Source organism: Peromyscus leucopus, chromosome 20 (assembly GCF_004664715.2).
Source record: "Peromyscus leucopus breed LL Stock chromosome 20, UCI_PerLeu_2.1, whole genome shotgun sequence".
Taxonomy (NCBI): domain Eukaryota; kingdom Metazoa; phylum Chordata; class Mammalia; order Rodentia; family Cricetidae; genus Peromyscus; species Peromyscus leucopus.
This window is the reverse complement of record NC_051080.1, coordinates 44,328,864-44,334,805: the sequence shown is the minus strand read 5'-3', so window position 1 is coordinate 44,334,805 and position 5,942 is coordinate 44,328,864.

The window sequence follows — 5,942 nt, the reverse complement described above, 5'->3', positions numbered from 1 at the left end:
GCCGAGAGGTAAACTCAATTTGCTGATTTTTCCTCTCCAAGACTGTCTTTTGAATGGTAAACTGACAGCTTCTGAATTATAAATAACTGTGCTTTTGAAACCAGGGGCTCCTGCCTACCTCCCCTGCCTCGAGGACCCAACAATCAGGGTGGTACCTGTATTTCCTCCCCGCTTCCCCTCCCCCATTCTTCCTTTTTCTTTCTTTGGTATTTTTGCATGGATAAGTACCTCTTCATAGAAATGATTCCTGCATTCAGACAAATCTCTGATATTACAAACTGATACCTTTCTTTTGGACCTAAAGGGAACAGGCAAAACCTGACACTGTGAGCTGTGGATATAGCTTAATAATGAGAGTGTTTGCCTATCATATACAAAGTCAAGGGTTCAATCTCCAGCTGAGAATAAACAAGGATAGTGGCCTATGACTGTAATCCCATTACAGAGAAAGAGGCATGAGGATTCAGAGTTCGGGGTCACCCTATGCTACATAGTGACTTTCCAGCCAGCTTGGAATACATGAGATCTCAATTCTCTTTTCTTTCTTTTTTATGGGGAGGGGTGTCCTCTGCTGTGGAAATTCTTCTGTACACATGACTATGTATTACTCTAGTTGGCTAATAAAAAGCTGATTTGGCTAATAAAAAGCTGATTGGCTGATGGCTAGGCAGGATTTTCGGGGAGGAGAGAACACTGGGATGAAGGGTGGGGTCTAAGGAGCATTGAGGAGATGCCATGAGATGCAGAGCGAGCAGATGGGAAGTGTACATGAGGTAAACGAGCCTTGGGGCAGCAATAGATGAATAGAAATGGGTGAATTTAAGTTATAAGAGCTAACTAAAAACAAGCCTAAGGTATCGGCTGAGCATTTATAATCAAGTCGCTGAATGGTTATTTGGGAGCGGCTGGAGGACAGAGCTGGCCCGTGGTCTAGATGAAGTCTGCCTACAGTCTTCACTATGCAGCTACGACTGTTGGAACCTGCTGTGTAGACCAGGCTGGCTTAGGACTCACAGAGCTCTACCTGCCTCTGCCTCCTGACTGCTGGAATTAAAGGTGTTTCCTATCATGCCTATTGGAAGCCCTGCCTCAACACACACACACACACACACACACACACACACACACACACACACACACGTTTAAATTTCAAACTATTTACTGAATCAGCATTTGTAAATTCTAGGAAAAGTCACAGCAGAAATTCCAGCTGGTTCCAAGCCGCGATGAACAGAGCCCAGAACACAGAGCTGCAGATAGGGCTGAGTGGACCACGACGGCAGCTAAAACATTCATCAGGGATGATTAAAGAGCCACATAAAGCCTCTGACCCTTGGCAACATCAGTTCTCCTCATTGAAAACAAGTGGGCAAGTGGAGTAGGGGAAGATCCTGTAAGGGAGCGCATTCAGTGGGTGACAACTGTAGGCAGTTACTGGATTCCAGCACTGAGTGCCGGCGCTCATGCCCCACCGCTAACCGCAGGTCAGTCAGTTGCTAAGATGGTACTCAAAGACAGGCGGAGGGAATTTCACCCTCGGGAGGGAACTTCCCACACTGACATATTACAGGTAAACAATCACTAGCAATTCTAGGGTACAAGGAACGAATGCTTTTCTGTCTGAAGACTTCAAGGAAGAGCGTGTGTCTTTCACTATGGCCAACAAGAAACTACAGTGGCTAGGGATCTGGCTTGGCAGCAGAATGTTTGCCTAGCAAAGGCAAGGCCCTGGGTTCAGTTCCCACCTAGCGGGGTGAGGAGTTTTAGAGTGTCTGTGCTCTCAATAGGATGCAAGGCACACACTCTATTATTAACAGTGACTCCAAAATTAAGAGCATGAGAAAATGACAATCGTGGTGGCCTATACCTGTCATTCCAGTTCTTGGGAGGTGGAGGCAGGAGAGTCAGGAGTTCAAGGACAACCCAGCTATAAATGACTGTGTAGGCTATAAATGATGTTTATTAATTAATTAATGGAAAGTGGATATTAGTTCATTCTGCTGAGAGGTGGAGCCTAGTGAAAAGAAGTGAGCACACACCCTCAAAGGATGTTGTGAGGCTAACCTGTTTTTTCCTTGTTTCTCAGCTAAGTGGTCAACAGACCTTGTCTGCCAGACACATAGCCACAGGGCCAACGGCTGACGGACTGAAACCCTTGAAACTGTGAATCAAAATCAGCGAGTCCTTTATTTCAGCCATTTTGCCACAGCTTTGTAAAATGAACAGATCCTGTGTGTGTGTGTGTGTGTGTGTGTGTGTGTGTGTGTGTGTGTGCGCGTGCGTGCGTGCGCACGCGCGCTTGGGTAGAGGCCACAGCCAGAGATCACCAGGGGCATCTTTCTCAGCGGCTCTGCAGAACAGCAGCTTCCTGCTAGAGTGAAACATCCAGTCTGGCAGAGAAGCTCCTTAAGACAGAAGGTAAACAAGTCAAAACTGCTCCAGGAAGTCCCTGAAACTGACCAGATTCACCAGGCCCCACTCCCCAGAAAGGTAAACGATAAAGCTGCAAAGAAGACAGACAGCTAAGCTGCCTAGAAGCAGAGACCAGCAGAGCAGCCCCTAAAGCAGGCGTTAAGTGTCGTAAAGAGGGTTAGTCACCCGTAAAGGACCCCTTTCGTGTTGCTGGGCTGCATGCAGGCAGTGCAGTGTTCTCTGGGCCCCACGCAGGGCTGACCTTTGGAGAGGCAGCTTTTTTTCAGTCATTTCTGTTGCTGTTCAATTCAAGCCGGGCGTGGTGGCGCACGCCTTTACTCCCAGCGCTCTAGAGGCAGAGACAGGCCAATCTCTGTAAGTTTGAGGGTTCAAGGCCAACCTGGTCTACAGAACAAGTTCCGGGACAGCCAGGATTGTTAAACAGAGAAACCTTAAACAAGAACACCCTCCCATCCACCTCATCCCTGCCCAAGCCAAAACTCATTGATTCACCAACTTGGACTTTTGTGGTATTATATACTTTGGTCTGTCATGGGTTCCCTGTCTGGGGTGAGTAGACTTGTGTTGCATCTCCTCAGGAAAAGTCTGTCACACAGCACTCTCTACCTAACTTTTTTAGTAATGTTTTTTATTTATTCTTTGAAGTTTTCATGTTTGATTCCCTCTAGTGCCTCCCCACTTCTTCACCCAATTTCACATCCTCCTGGTTTTATTGTTCTTATTACTCCCACTAGGGGAGAATAAGACCACAACCACAATTTTTGAGCCAAATTTGAGGCAGGTCTTATTAAATACTGGCCAGGTCAATGGATACCGGCTAGGATTTGAATTACATTAGTCAGTGCTTATAAAGGCAAAACTCCCAAGGCTCACACTTTATGTCCCATTAACTAGCAGCTGGTCAGTGGGCCTCACCTAGCTCCAAGAGACTGGACAGGGACCCAACTGTGGCGACCGGAGAAGTGGGTTGAGTGGACAGCGTGTCTGTCCTGCTTTTACTTCTACTTGTTCGCATGTGGATAACTCGAATCTACAGCTCTATCTGTAGCCCACCCTTCACTCTCCCACTGCACCAATCTGATGGGACTGGGAATCAGTGTGTCCAGTTTAGTAACGACAGAGCGTACTTCTGGATGACAAAGCAAGGCTGGCCCCTTCCGACTGCAAAGCCCTGTGCCTATGCCTCGCTCAGTGAAAGTGATGCAGAGGGAGATTATAGCCTACTGGAGCTGTTAGGACACTGCAAAGATCACCCTTGAGATGGCTTTCCAATCGGAACGATGGATTTATGTGAGCTTACTTGAGCTCTTTCTCATTTTACTGTGTAACATAACCCCAAGGACCATTATAGTCTTCCGGGCAGGGATGGAGAAATACTTAGTACTGTCACGTATATCTTATGAGTGCTGGGCTAACACACGTTGATCTCTGAACTTTAGACCTGCCACTTTTAACAGCATTTCACTTCGTTTTTCTCTAGTCTTTGAACACTGAAGACATCTACCACCTTATGGTTCCCAAAATGTAATACAGTAATGCTGCATGGGACAATGCTAGGACACACATATGTCTATGTGCACACAGATTCACCCCTCAGCCCCAGACAATGTTTTTATTGCTGCTATTTTATTACTGTGGCTATCAGGGCACAGAGGAGACAATCAAATGGATGAAGTAAGACCTGAGTAGAGAAAAAAAAATAGAACACATCAGGCTGCTAGTCAAAGTCTCCACTGCTACATGACAGTCCTTATTTTTTAAATACTTGTCACTTGGACCATCCATGGCAAATCTTGCCCCCTTGCAGCCTTATTTTGCCTTTACTAGTGGACATGTTGGTTTGCATTTGTAAAAACTAAAAGCCCCTATTGATTTACTAAAACAAGCAAAGAAATCTTGTTATTTAACACAAAAGGCAAAAGCCTAAATTAGCTATTTCCCAAAGCAAGTCTTCACTTTATGCACAGAAATCTCTTAGCTTACCCTGAGGTGTATACTCCATATAGACATTATAGACATTAACAGCCATTTCCATTGTACAAAAGATTTAACCTAGTACCTTCTGTCAAATTCGAGCGCCCACTACAAAACTGGAAACCTGAAAGCTTTTGAAATATTAGTCATTTTAAGTGAGTCACTCCCTGAAAGAATCTACATTAGAGCCAAAGTAAATTGTTACTTCAGTAGCTTTGAAATAAAACCTGCATTAATTTTCTCATCTGTTTAGCATGCTATGCATCTGTTGATGTGGAAACTCAGGGGTGCACGGGGTGTGGTGGTGACGACACTAAATTGAACTGGTCACTGGCAACTCTCGCTCAATCTATCTGTCATTTCAGGCAAATTATAATTTGCAGACTAAGCTTGTGGATCAGTCCATTTATCCAACATACAGAATTAGGGGCAGAATAGCTTGTCATGGAATCTTCTAGAGAGCTCTGGGCTGAATTTGAGGTTTTTTTGTATTTTCAGCTGTGCTTAGTGCAGGCCCCCAGCAGGTGCTCAGTAAAGGTTTTTTAGCTCAGGGGCGCCCATTTACAGGGCGCAAGGGCAGACACTTCATATTGAGAACGCATCTCCTTCTACTTCCGTCTACTGGGTGGAGACCTTGCGGGTTCAGGCACCTGCAATTTCCGCCCTTTTCCTTCCCCCTCTTCCGGGCGCAGACGCCCCCGCTCCCCCGCCAGCTGGGGCCCTGGGGCCGCCCCTCTCCCTTCCAGGACCGAGGGTCTCCCGAGGCGTTCCCTCGGCGGAGAGCTCTGCGGGGTGGGCGTGCAGCCCCCGGAGCACGGCTCGGCGGCGTGCTGCAGCCTGTCCCCACGCCTCGCCCCAGGCCAGGCTCCCACCGTCACGTCCGAGCCGCTCGGCCAAGCCCTTGCCCGCTGCCCCCGGAGACCACCCATTGTTCCCCGCGGCCGTCGCCCGGCAAGGCAGGGCGGCGCCTTCCAGCCTCGCGCGCTCTCAGGCCTTAAAAGGTCTCAGGCCGCTTCCTGCCGCTAGCAGGTAGAGCGGGCGGCGGGAGGGAGCGGCCGCGCCCCGGCCGCCCCGCCCCGCGACCAGGGCGGACGAGCCGCTCGCCCCGCTCCCGGGGGCCTGATCACAATGCCCCGGCCGCAGAGCCGCCGTCACCCGGCCCCGCAGCCCGCCGCCATTACCGGCGCGGAGAGAGGGCGGCCAGGAGGGAGGGGGGGGGGTGGGAGACGCGAAGGTCCCGGATGTGCCCGCCAGGAGAGGTGGGGGCGGGGAGAGGCTTCCTTCCGCGGGCCGCAGGGCGGGGCGGGCGAGCGGGCGGGCGGCTCGCGGGGGCGGCGGGGAGCGGACCGAGCACGCGGGCGGGGAAGGCAGGGCCGGGAGCGCGGCGCGGCGCGGCGCGGGGACGCGCTCTCCTCCGCTCGCCTCGGGCGCGGGCGGGCGGGGCGGGCGCGCGCCGGGGAGCGGCGGTTGCGCTGGGTCGGGGAGCTGTGGGCACCAATCAACGGTTGCCATAGCAGCGTTTGACGTCATCGTGC